Genomic DNA, 14,917 nt, shown 5'->3' on the forward strand with positions numbered 1-14,917 from the left:
AATCAAATACAAGAATAACTTTCAACATTCTATTTTAAAAGCACAAAATAAAAGTGATCAGGGCAAGAATGAACTTGGATACCAGAGCCCCTAAACAGAAATCTCAATGTGCAATAACAGCAAAATCTATATGTAAGTATATTAATATTGCAAGTTTTTTCCATTCCTATTCTACATTTTCCAAGGAAATAGTATTAAATACTTTCAGTGAGTATTACTTTCAATAACTCATTTTATTTTCATGACTAGCAATAATTTTACTTTCTCTTGCCTTCACAGTCTATATGTTTATCCTTCCATTTCAATATTAAAGCTCCCTTATAAAGGTAAAGCTATCTAAATCTGTAGTAAGGTAAAGGTAGATGAAACAAATGTTCAGTTGTGCTGCAATCTTTCCTATGGATCATGTTTCATTACTTTAAAAGATCCATGATTTCATCAGCGTAGAGACTTCTTTCACTTACGTAGACTGAGATTCTTGCAGACTTTAGCAGAAGGTTTCATAAGGTACTGTGACTGAAAAAAAAATCTATTCCTTAGTAGACAACCTTGTCATGATGAGATACTCAAAACTTAGTTATGGATGATCATTGGATGAATAAAAGCCTCCCAGCTTAGAAGAACCTGCTAAAACCAATGGCCTTTTTCTCCCTTTCCTCCCCTCCCCCTCCCCAGTTATCATCCTTTTGAGCTTTCTGCAGCTCTTACCTCCATTACACACATCTCACTGTACCATTCTTCATCACCTCCCAACTCATCTTTGTCTAAACCTTTAACTTGACACATAAATTCTATTCCTGACCCGCTTTTAGGATGCAGAACCCCATTTCCAACTTGTAATATGTTATCTCCATATGCTGGCTCTTCAGCAGCTCAAACTTAACAGATCCAAAACAAACTCAACATCTTTCCTTCTAAACGTGCTGCTTTTGTGACTCCACTACTTTTATCACAGCCATTTTGGAAGTCTTTGAACTTTACTCCTCCCACAGATAATCAATCAGTTGCCAGGTTTTGCTTCTATGTTAATATGTGTAGCATCTCTTTTTTCCTTTGTATTCTTCTATATAGAACACTCTTGTACAGTCTCTTCTGACCGTATGCATAAACTTCAATTGCTTCTTTTTTTAAAAAAAATATTTTTATTGATATTTTTGTTTTGCTATTGCCTACATTTTCCAAAGCATTCCTCTCCTTGTCCCCTCCCAGAGAGCTATAATTAGTTTAAAAAAAAAAAAAAAAGTTTTTTTTTTAATGGGGAAAAGAAACAAAAATAAATCAGCAAAAGCAATTAGTATGTAAAAAAATCTGACATCATGTGTTATGTCCGATAGTCATGGAACCTAATCTGTACAAAAGAACGTATAATTTCTGTAGAGCAAGCATTTGTCTTTTTTGGTGTCACACTTCTTTGGTGTCACACTTCTTTGGTGTCACACTTCTTTGGTGTCATTATTTTGCAACATTAATTTTTTTTAAGCTATTTTGTGATTCTTTTCATTTACATTATTCAAGTCATTGTTCATATTGTTTTCTTGCTTGTTTCACAGTGCATCAGTTCACATAAGTCCTTCTATGCTTTTCTGTATTTAGCATAATTGTCATTTCTTATGCAACAGGAATATATTCTATTATTACATTCATGCACTACAATTGTCACCACTCTGACTCAATGGAAACCTTTATTTCCATTTCTTTGCTCTCACAAAAAAATGTACTGCTTTAAATATTTTGATGTATATCGACCTTTGTGGAAATGAATATTTAGCAATGGAAGGAATTCTGGGTCAAAACATATGGAGTTTTAGCCAATATATTGGCAAATTCAAAACTGTTTTCCAGAATGTATAGTTATACTAATGTTATATTTCCACCAACAATGCATTATTAGTAAACTTGACTGTCCTTTAATATTGATTATTCTCATTTTAATAACCCCTGGAAAAGGTCTGGCTGACCATAAAATACTCTGGGATTTGTATTTCTCAATTTAGGAAGAGAGGAAACTAATTTGAGATCAAAGGTAAGATAAGTCCATGGGGAGCTTTGGAGGAGAAAGAGGAGAAGGGAGTCCCATAGAAGTGCCATAGCAGCAGCATCATACCAGACCAGCACTTGGTACTGATCAAATTCCAATTTGCTTCTGTAAGACCATGAAACATGACCTCTATCTTGATGGGCAAGCTGGGAAGTGTATATGACTGTGCGTCTTTTATTGAAGGTGCTGGCTCACACAGGAGCAGGAGAAAGTAGAGAAAACAAGTTAAAGGAAGAAAAGAGAAACAATGGGCCAGCCCTGTCCTCCCCTAGTCTTATTTTCATTCTGTTAAAGTTACATTTGTCTGATTCTACATCATTTCTCATTAATACTATGCTCAGCCCTAACCTTTTTGTTTGTGGCTTAAGGACATAATATGAGCCACATGGGAGAGAAGGACCATTCCTAGTTCAGAACTAGGAGTTCAACCTGTAGCACTTGTTAGAGAGTTTTGTTCTCTGAGGGCATCAGCAGAAGTCATTCATAATTACCTCTCTTATGCTCAGAATCCTTATGAATTCAGGAAAAAATCTACTTCATAGACAGACCTGAGTTACACATTTTTTGTCATTGCTGTCAATTTATTTGTTATGAGGTAAAAACCTCAATTGTTTTAATTTGCATTACTTTTTTTATTAGTGATTTGAAATACTTTTATATGGTTGTTAGAATTCTATGATTCTTCTGAAAACTTTACATTTTTTGACCACTTATCTATTGGTAATAATAGTTGTCTTTATATCTTAAATTTAAAACCGTTATCAGAGAAATATGATTCAAAGTTCTCCACTTCCTCATGGCTCCATTTTTTATTCCAGATGCATTAATTTTATGTAAACATGGTTCAACTTTATGTAACAAAATAATCTATTTATCTTTTGTAATTGCCTCTATTCCTTATTTGGTTAAAAATTCATTTCTTGCCCATAGATATAAAAGGTATATGCTCTACTACTATATTTTATTATATGATCATTAATATTCTGGTCAATTGTCTATTTTGAGCTTCTTATGGAATATGATGTAAAGTGGTAGTTTAGGCCTAGTTTCTGCCAGATTGCATTCTATTTTTCTCCAGTAGTTCTGACAGCATGGGGAGTTCTTTCCTGAGTAATTTATTTTGGGGGGTGAAGGAGCTTTGTTGAACACTGGGTTGAATTCCATCACATCTGATTCTTCTTTGTCTACTCTGTTCCACTGATCAATTTTCTATTTTTTAATAAAGACCAAACAGTTTTGATTATTGTTGCTTTATAAAATAGTCTGAAAGTGCTATTCTCTCATTATTCCGACCTTTTTTCCTTGATAATCTAAGATTACTATTTCCTTCAAATGAACTAGTTCTCTAAAGTATCCCTTTTATAATTATATTTTATATAATTATTATATTATATTACATAATTATATACAATATAAAAACTAGCAAAATTAATTTCTACTTATAATTATTTATAATTATAATTTGATAATTATAAGTAGAAATTAATTTTGCTAGTTTTTTTATATTATCATGGCCTTGCCATGAGTACTGATTATCTATTTAAATTTTTCTGTATTTTTTTAAGGAGAACTTTCTAATTGAATCTATACAAGTATTGATTGTGAACTGTAGATTGACTCCCAAATACTGTTGTATTTTTAAGTTACTTTGAATGGGACTTTTCTATCTACTACTCCCTACTATATTTTATTATTATAAACAAAGCTTTTGGTTATTTAAGTTTATTTTTAGAGACTTTAACTTTACTGAAACTATTATCTCAATTAATTTCTTTAGATTTCTTAAGATTTTCTAAGTAAAATGTCATCAACAAATACCTTTCTTTGCTTTCTCTTCTCTTGTTATTCTTGTTAGTGTTTTCGAAACTATATAACAGGGTAGCCAGAAGAAAGGAATAACTGTCTTTTTTCTTTTATTTTTTGGGAAAGTTTCTACCATATTTCCACATAATACTTGTTTTTGATTTTTATAAAGGTACATTTTATGACCATATTTACTATACATTGTAGAGTTTTTAGCATAAATGAAAATTGTACATTGTCAAAGATTCCTTCTGTATCCATTGAGATGAGCATGTGTTTTTTAGATTTGTTTTCATTTTTAATATGATTAAACATTAATTATTTCCCTAAATTTGAACCATTATTGCATCCCTGACAAATCCAAAATTTTAATAAGAATGATAAGATCCTGTTTTTGCCAGGATTATATTTCAAAATTTTGAATTAATATTCATTAATAATTCTCTCTCTCTCTCTCTCTCTCTCTCTCTCTCTCTCTCTCTCTCTTTCTCTCTCTCTCTTTCTCTCTCTCTTTCTCTCTCTCTCTGTTTCCACCTATCTATCTACTTCTGTCTCTCTTTCTCTTTCCACCCCTAAATGGGTTAGCAGCCTAATGTTTATAGGAAAAGATGAAGGATTATAGAGAGACAAAAGCAATAGAATTATAATAGTAAATAACATCAATGTCTCCTTTTCTGATCTAGAAAAATACAACAAAAATACAAAAATTAAAGATCTTAATATAATTTTGAAAAAAGTTAGATATGATAGGTTTCTAGTAGCTACTAGATTGAACTCCAAAGGAGTATATAAATTTTTCAGTTGTTTCTCACTTCTTCATGAAAATTAACCATATGTTAAGACACAAAGCCTCATAAATTCTAAAAAACAAATATTAAGCACATTGCAATTGATCAACATGCAATAAAAATTATATTCAATAAAAATCCTTTGAAGAAAGGATTAAAAAGTAACTAGAAATTATATGACAATCCTAAAATAGTGCTAAGTTAAAGAACAAATTAAAGACATCAATGCATTGTTGGTAGAGTTGTGAACTGATTCAACCATTCTAGAGAGCAATTTGGAATGATGTCCAAAGGGCTATAAAAATGTATATACCCTTTGATCCATCAGCCTCACTATTCTGCATCCCATAGAGATCAGAAAAATGGAAAAGGATCCACACATACAAAAATATTTATAGCCGTTCTTTTTTGTGTGGCAAAGAATTGGAAAATAAGAGGATATCCATAAATTGGGGAATGGCTGAACAAGTTGTGGTATATGATTGAAATGGAATACTATTGTGCTATAATGAATGATGAGCAGGTGGATTTCAGAAAAATCTGCAAAGATTTACATGAAATGATGCTGAGTGAAGTGAGCAGAACCAGGAGAACACTGTACACAGTAATAGCAACATTATGCGATGATCAACTATGAAAGAGTCTGAATGCAGATTGAAGCATATTATTTTTACTTTTTGGTTGTTTCTTCTTCCTTGTGTTTTTTTTTCCTTTTATTATTTCACAACATTACTAATGTGGAAATATGTTTAATGTGATTGCACATGTATAGCCTATATCAGATGGCTTGCTGTCATGGAGGTGAGGGAGAGGAAGAAGGGAGGGAGGAAATTTGGAAATCAAAATCTTATAAAAGTATATATTGAAAATCATTTTCACATGTAATTAAAAAATAAAATAGTATTAAGTGGAGAAAAAACAAATAAAAGAAAAACAAGAAAATTATTTTTAAAGATAATGACAATATACAACCAAAAACAGCTCTTAGAGAAAAATTCATATTTCTAAAGAAAAGATCAATGAATTGGTCATATAACTAAAAATCTAAATATTTACCAAATTTTAAAATCCCAATTGAACTTCAAACTAGAAATTCTGAAAATTAAAGGTGATTAAAAGAAGTGAAACCAAAGAGGAAAAAAGCCCTCATTGAATTAATAATATAAAACCAGGAAACCGTTTACAGTAAATAATTAGCTAATTTTATTAAAATATGAAAGAAGAAAACTAACCTATCAATATCAAAAATAAAAATTATATGCAACAAAATAAGAAAAAATGAGATTATTAGAAATTATTTTGCCTCACTACATACCAATAAAACTGGAAAATTAAATGTATAAATACATACAAAATTATTACTCAGATAAATGCAACTTATATAATTATAATATATTTATATAATCTCCCTTCAAAAAAAGAAAGTGAACAAGCCATTAATGAGCTCTCAAGGAGGATAGCTAGAATTCTTAGAGCAGATGGTTTTACAACAGAATTCTATCAAAAGTCAAAGGAGCAATGAATTCCAATATTACATAAACTATTTGCAAAAATAGGAAAATGAGATCTTTTCTAATACCTTCTGCTATACAAACTAGACCAGTTAATGCCTGAAGGGAAACAAAGTTTCCCCTGGTACTTATAGGGTTCAGAAACCTGAGACTGAAGGTGTGCCTCGTTGAACCAGCTTCCTGATAGACTCTTGACATGGAAAGCTTACAGATTACCTAAGTAGATGAAAAGTTGGCCCCCATGATGTTTGGGTCCTTCAGACTTGGCCTATGTTCCAAGAGCCCATGAATCACCATATGCTGTCCTGTCAACTGGACATAATTCAGTATTTGTAGAAGGGGGCAACTAATTAATCTAAGTGTTGCATAAACTTTTTTTTTTTTTTATTATAGCTAAGTAAACTTTTTGTTAGTTGTTAAATGATCCACAAACATCTCATTTCTTCTCAACATTAAGCCTCAACTTATAGGGGACCAAATCCCTAACAGGATCCTATCAAATTCTTTCTAACATTTTGATATTTAACCCAAGCAGAGGGAAAAGAGGGAAGAGCAAGGGAGAGAAAGGAGACAGAGACAGAGAGAGATGAGAGAAAGGGAGAGAGAGAGAGAGAGAGAGAGAGGTTACAAAAATACAGTATCTGTAATGAAAATATTTAAACAAAATATTAACAAAGAGAGTACAACAACATTCCAAAAAGATTATAGACTATGACTAGATTAGATTTATACTAGGAATACAGGTTCACTATTAAGAAAACTATAGAACATATTAATAATAATATTAATAATTATTATATGATTAATAATAATACTGATAATAAGGGAAATAAACAGTATGTGGTTTTGTCAACAGATACAGAAAAATGTGTTTGTCAAGCTATAACAGCCATTCTTACTGAAAGAGAATAATCATAGGAAAAGAGGAAATGAGTAGTTTTATAGTTGACTTTTACAAATTCCTTAGTCAACTAAAATTTAATTGAAAAAATAACTTCACAAAGTCAGTATTTCTATAAGTTATTAACAAAATCCATCAGATAAAGATAGAAAAATTCCTTTTAAAACACCTATAGGATGAGTATAGTAATTGGGAGTCCATCAAGATATACACAAGAAACTATAATATAAATACAAAATACTCTTTTAAGGAATAGACAGACCCCAAAAATTTGAGAAATATTAATTTTTGATGGGTAGGCCTACTCAATATAATGAAAATGATAATATTACTTGAGCTAACTTACTTATTCAGTGTCAGACCAATCTAATTACCAAAGAAAAACTTTATGGAATTAGAAGGGGAAAAATAAAAACCAATAGGTCAAGACAGTCAAGGGAAATAAGAAGGGGAAAAAAAGATAAGGAAGAAGGCCTAGCAGTGCTATGTCTCAAACCATGCTACAAAGTGGTGGTCAACAAAAGAGTTTGGTACTGGTCAAAACATTAAAAAAAGTGGATTAGTTGACTAAATTAGGTACAAAACATACAGAAAACAACATAAATTTCTACTCTAGTAGCTTAGGGTTTAATGGACACAAAAGACTAGTTTCTGGGCTAAGGACTCACTATTTAATGAAATCTGTGGGGAAAATGAAAAGCAGCCTGGTAGATATCAGGTTTAGAGCAATATATCATGTCATATATAAAAACAAACTATAAAATGCATGTATGACATGGATAGAAATGGTTTCATCATAAAACTAGAGGAAGAAGGAAGAAAATAATTTTCAGATCTATGAATAGGGAATTTGTTCATGACTAAATAATGGAAAGAAAGGATTACAGAGGGCAAAACTGGTTGATGTTGATTATATAAAACAAAAATTTTTGCCCAAACAAAACTAATATAACTAAGTTGAAAAGTTAACTGGAAAAAAATCTTGTAACTGCTTCCTCTGATAAAAATCTCATTTCTAAGACATATAAGAAATTGATTCTAATTTATAAGAATGAGAGTCTTTTGCCAATTGACAGATAGTTTAAGGATATGAACAGGCAGTTCCTAAAGGAAGAAAGTTAGCCAGTTAACAGTCATGTGAAAAAAAATGCTCCAAATTATTAATTAAGTAGTACACATTAAAGCAATTCTGAATGTCCTCCTCATATCAGATTGACAAAAATGACAAAAAGGGAAATGACAGAAGTTGGACGGGTGCAGAAAATGGGGAGGGCCTGGTGGAGGGGTGAATTCACCAAGCCATTGTAGAAATGAATTTGAAAATCTGCCCCCAAAGTTGCTAAACTATGTATACCTTTTGAATCAGCCATATTACTTATAGTCCTATACCCAAAGACAACAAAGAAGAAAAGGACACATGTACAAATGTGTTTGTAGCAGTTCTTCTTGTAGTGGCAAAGAACTATAAACTTAGGGTGTGCCCATCAATTAGGGAATGGTTAAACAAGTTATGGTATACGAATGTAGCGAAATATCATTATATTTATGATGATGAGAGAGATGGTTTCAAAAAAACCTAGGAAGCCTTGTATGAAACGATTCTGAGTGAACTTGAGAACCAGGAGGACAATTATACTATAATATTAAGACTGTAAGAAAACAATAACTGTGATTTTTAATCAGTATAATATTTCCAAAGGACTCAATAAAAATGATTTGTACCTCCTGGCAGAATGATGATGGACTTCTCTGAGAATTAGATATGTATTTTTGAATATGGCCAATGTGGGAATTTTCTTTGCTTGATTTTGCTTATTTTTTTCCAAAGTTTTTGCTTTTTCCTTTCTTTCCTCTCCCCTCAGGGAAATGGGGAGGTAGGAGAGAGAAAAATAAATTGCTTGAAAACTCCCCCAAAATAATTAAAAATAAAATTTAAAAGGATAGAAATGGTACAGATAAAAGGATGTAAAAATGGCCAACAAGCTGAATGGAAGCAGATTCTTTTTGATATATTAAATGTTCAGGCTTAATTATGCTTTAGAAATTCAATTAAAGGGTCAAAATGTTTCTTTAAATAAAATAATATCCTAAACGATTCCCTCACTCCAAAAACTATGTGATTTACAAGACTTTAGGGGCATGTGTGTGCATCTGTGTGTCTGTTTCTTGCTTGTTGCATTTGAGGTGTGATTGTGTTGAGTCTATGCACACTGCAAAGCATTCTTTCATAAATGATAACAAAAACATTTCATATAATTTTTGTTTTTCATTTGATATGTCCTTCCTTTGCATTTTCAGAATGTATTTTAATATTTGTCCGCTGTAACTGAAGCAGCATTGGAAATTCAAGGGAACCTCATAGTATCTTCCATTTAAAACCATTCAGCCCCTGGAAAGCCATTTAGTCCAATCCAATTATTTTACAAGCTAAGAAAGTGAGATCAGAAAAGTTCAGGTGAGGTGCTCAGAATCCTGGTGATGGTCAGGAGCAGAGCTAATTTTCCACTGCATTAGGCTGTCTCTTTGAAATGAGGATTTCATAGGAGTTATTCCCCACTTCCAGCATCAAATAGTACAAATTGGGAGACCTAAAATACAGAAACTTACCTTATCTGTTCATGCCTACCCCTCCCTCCACCCTTTCAACTGAGGACCTTTCCTTGTATTTTATAGGAAAAAATAAGTCATTGACTATGAACTCCCTCTCCTCCAATCTTCATCTCTTCTCATTCATATGCCTTCTGTCTTCACCCCTGGGTCATGTGAGGAGGTGGTCCTCCCAACCTTCTCACTTATCTTCAATTTCTTCTTTTCTACTGGCTCCTTTCTGACTGCATACAAACATGTTCATGCTTTTCCTGTCTTCAAAAACAACCCTCACTTGATCCTTCCTTCCCCACTATCATCCCATATTTCTTATGCCCTTTGTGGCTAAACTCCTTGAGAAGCTCATCTATGGCATGTACCTCCATTTCCTCTCTTTGACCCTCTTCTTTTTTATATGATTTTTTCCCATTTACATCTAAAAACAATTTTCAATATTTTTTTAAAATTCTGAGTTCTAAATTTCATGCTACTTTCCTTTACCAGTCCCTCCCCAAGATGGTAAGTAATTTGGTATAGGTGATATATATATATATATATTTGTGTATATATAAAATCATGTAAAATGTATTTCCATATCATTCATGTTGTGAAAGAAAAAGCATGACAAAAGAAAAGAATGATAAAAAATTAGAGAAAGTGAAAATTCTGTTTCATTCTGCAATCAGAGTCTATCAGAGCTTTCTCTGAATGTGGATAGTATTTTCCATCATGAGTCCTTTGGAATTGTCTTGGATCACTGTAATTGAGTCAAATTTATGAGAATACAAAACCATTCCCCAATTGATAAATGGTAAAACAATATGAACAGGCAGTTTTCAGATGAAGAAATCAAAGCTATATATAGTCATATGAAGAAACACAGTAAATCACTATTGATTACAGAAATGTGAATTAAAACAATTCTGAAGTGCCACCTTGTACCTATCAGATTGGCTAATATGACAGAAAAGGAAAATGATCAATGTTGGTGAGGATGTGAGAAAATTGGGACACTAATGCATTGTTGATAGAGTTGCGAACTGGTCCAACCATTGTGCAGAGCATTTTGGAACTATTTCCAAAGGCAATTAAACTATTCATGCCCTTTGATCCAGCAAAACCACTACTGGGGCTCTGACTCTTCTTAACCCCCTATAATCCGACTTCGAACTATCATTCAACTGACACTATTCTTTCCGAAGTTATCAATTTTCTCCTAATTGCCATATCCAATGGCCTCTTTACAATCCTCATTCTCCTTCACCTCTCTGTAGGTTCTTCTTGATCATAATACTAAATCTTTCAAGAAAAGGACCCTCAGATGGATTTCTAAATGTTTTGTGCTTCTGCCTTAACTTAACTTTCCCTATTTCAATGTAGCTCCAACAATTCCCACCTCCTGTAGATCACAAAATGATTTTAACTTGAAATATCCTGATTTCATACATGTGAGTAGGCTGGCATAAACAGCTCTAAGGCAAGATAGTTGTGCCTTAATAGGTAATCTTATGAACTGCTAAAGCTACAAAATGTATTACCTTGTGGCCAATCACTGTGTGATAATACTCTCTTTATTTAGGATGATCTCTGGACAACAGATAGGAACAAATAAATTGCCCAAACCTTTAAAATTTGGTCATCTTTTCCAGAACTTTTGATAATAATGGATAATGCCTTCAAGAACTCATGGTCATTTCCCCCTTACCACAAGGCATATCTTGGTGAAGTTACTCACCAAAACAAAACTAAACCAAATGTGCAATAATTTTACATTGATTCAATTGTTAGGATATAGTGTCTGTGTTGTATCTGAAAAAAATGGACCACAGCATTAAAAAATTAATGCAATTAGAATAAGAAAAGAAGAAATTAATTGGGAAAACATCTTTATATCAAGTATTTCTGATAAATATCTGATATTCAAGATTTATAGGCAATTAACATACTATAAAAAGCCATGACATGATCAAGGAATGTGAACAAACAGTTCTAAAACGAAGTGTTCCAAATCATTAATAATAAGAAAAATATCAATTAAAACAAATTTGAAGTTTCACCTCCTACCCAGTAAATTGCCAAAACTAAGAATAATCCGTATTATAATGGTTTTGAAAAGACAAGTATATTAATAAATTATTGTAATGCCATGAATTAGCATAACCACAACCATTAGTATAATAATTTAGTATTATGCAAATAAATTGGCTAAAATATCTGTGCCTTTTGACCTAGGGATTATATGGCTAGAACAAGGAGTTCATTACCATGAAGAAAGGTTTCACATACACTAAAATATATCGCTAGTTTGGTTTTTATGGTAGAAGTAGCAATTACAAAAGATAAAATAGGCAATTTTGATTCATGAAGCTGAAAATCTTTTACATAAACAAAATTAATCCATCTAGGAGAAACAGAAAAGCATCCAACTAGGAAAAACATATTTCTATAAAGAGTCTCTGATAAGATTTTGGTATTCAACATATATAAGCAAAAGAAATTTGTAAGACCAAAATCTATTCTCCCATACGTAAGTGGTCAAATGATATGAATAATTCTCAAAAGAACTATAAACTATTTACAATCATGAAAAATGCTCAAAATCACTGACAATAAGAGCAACATGAAAAGAAAGCAACCTTGAGGAAATTTCCAAAGATGACGAAAGCTGAGAATAGTCAATATTGAAAGGGTTGTGGATAGGCATATTGATGCATTGTTGGTGGAGCTGTGACTTCAATGATTCTGGAAAGCAATTTCAAATTATTTAAAGAAAGTCACTCAAATGATCTATATCCTTTGATTGGGGGAATGACTAAACAAATTGTGGTACATGAATGAAACAGAATATTTATGGACTAAAAGAAGCAATAGGTATGAATACATAGAAGCATAGGAAGACAACTGATGCAAAGTGAAATAAGCAGACAGGAAAACTATACATACATACACACACACATATGAAAAGAACAACTTCATAACAATTAAAAATATTTGCTCTGGAATTGAAACAGCCAGTTTTGACCCCAAAGAAAGCATTAGAAAGCACATTCTCCTAACCTCTCCACTCCTGCTTCACCTCACCCCTCAATCTTCTATGAACAGGTAGGAGACTGTGAGTGTGGAATATATAATATCAGACTTTTCCAATATGTTGTTTAGTTTTACTGAAATGTTTTTCCCACTCCCCTCTGTGATAAATAATACTTCTCTGGGAGAAGAAATGGTGAAGAATAAAATAAGAATATTGGGGAATCAGAAAACAAATTACATTAATTTGTACATTAATTTGTACAAATTTGTACATTAATGTATAAATATACATTAATCTAATACAAAGTTATTTTGAAAATATTTATTTTGAAGTAACTTTATTTTGAAAATAACAATGAATAACTTTGTATTAGATTTTTTTAGACTTTCCAAGAACTTGAGGGTTTTTTTTTTAATATCATTACTAAACTTTGGTTCACCTGGGACAGTTTCTGGATGGGCCTCTACTACTCAGAATCTAGCATTCTCTAAATACCCACAGTTAAATTCCCTAACTCTCAGTTTACAGATTGTAGTAGGGAGAAATCAGCATATTTCTTGCTCCTCATGATCACTCCCAAACTCTCCTTCTACCACCAACACTCATCAATCTTTCCTTCTTTGAGGTTAATGATACCCATTGTCATCCAATCTAAATCCTGGTGACTTTTATCTGCCAACCTACCTCATCCCCTATGACATTCTCCTTCCCTCCCCAATGGGTTCAGGGTTAGGATCAGTTTTTCTCTAGGCTGTAGCTCCTACCTCTATATTAGGGGACTTTAACATACATATTGTTGCTCCTTCAAATAGCTTCTTAGTTCTTCAGTCTACTCAGTTCCCATGACCCACTTCTCTATTCCATCTCAGATATATTTAGAGATGATCATACCTTGATCTTGATTTTCTCTTATGCTTTAACACCCATAAATCTATACTTCAGCCTCATTTTGACCTCAAATTCCTCCACATCCATCCACCCAGTTTTGTCCCAGGCTTTTTTATTGATTACACCCTATAACTTTCCTGACCTCAAACCCTGTCATACAGTTTAGCTACACATTATCTTCTGTACTCAAATGCATTAAGCCTTTGTCCTCTGGCTGTTCAAAACTTGTCAAACCCCAATAATGAATTATTATCACCATCTGTCACCTTGATCCCTGTTCAGGTGATCTTTAAACAGAACTAGAGAAAACTCTCATAATGATGTTGAATCCACTGGAAATTTATGTTCCATCTTCTAAACTGGGTCCTTACTTAAACAAGGCAATCCTATCATATCCTTATTTGATTAGGCTAACCACAGTGGAAATTCCAAGTCTTTTAATGGCTCCTCAAACTTCCCCCTCCTCCCACCCTCTCAACTTGCTTCATATTTTACCATAAAAACTGAGACCATTACTTGAAATGTTATCATTTTAGGGTCTTCTCCCTCTCCCACATTCACACAAAGCTAAGAATCTTCTCCTTTTATTTTCTTCATCTCTGTTTCACATGAAGAGATGACTCTTTTCATTGCCACGTCAAACACCTCTGCATGTAACCTACATGCCATCTGCATCTACATTTTGTAGCAAATGGTACCCAATATCATACTTTCTCTCTAATCTTTAATCTCTTTCTAATTACTGGCTGCTTCCCTGAAGCTTATCAATTCAGTCATGTCTCTCCTTATACTAAAAACAAAAAGAAAAACTTTACTCAATCAAAACATCTGCACTGACAAGAGTCTCTTCTCCCTCTCTCAACTAGCCTTAGTGAGAAAGCCTTAAATCCTCTGAAACAAAAGCATGAAGTAAGGAAGGAGTGCTCTACAGGTATGAGGAGTTGTCTGTACAAAAATATGAAGATGGGAGAGGGAAGGTTGTGAAGACAGCTGTCTGAACAGACTGGCAGATCAGTTCCCCTCCACCTACTCTAACTAAAACCTAAAAATAATACACCAGACTGAATAATAAGATCCAACGAGAAACTAAAGTAAGCAATTTCTTTCAACTCAGCATTCTACAAAAGTCATCCAGAAGCCCATGGGTAAAAATGGAGTCACTCAGCAAAGCTAGTACCGGAACACACAAATAAAATGGCTGCCTCTCAGCTAGATAAGAGACAGGTCAGCAATACATGACCTGAATGGTGTGGTTAAGGCCTATGCTGATTTGAAACCCACACTGAGGAACTTGGAAGCCACCAGAAACAGCATACCCCAGTATAGGCATAATAGGTTTCAGACCAGGACACCCTGGGTCCCTAACAATCT

The 14,917-nt window shown here is 32.8% G+C and overlaps 1 protein-coding gene across 1 annotated transcript in view; it reads right to left on the bottom strand.

Moving 5' to 3' along the window:
• Window positions 1-14,917, bottom strand: part of KYNU (kynureninase) — a 156,300-nt gene that overhangs the window by 17,988 nt on the left and 123,395 nt on the right. The window lies entirely within an intron of this gene.

Source organism: Notamacropus eugenii, chromosome 5 (assembly GCF_028372415.1).
Source record: "Notamacropus eugenii isolate mMacEug1 chromosome 5, mMacEug1.pri_v2, whole genome shotgun sequence".
Lineage (NCBI taxonomy): Eukaryota > Metazoa > Chordata > Mammalia > Diprotodontia > Macropodidae > Notamacropus > Notamacropus eugenii.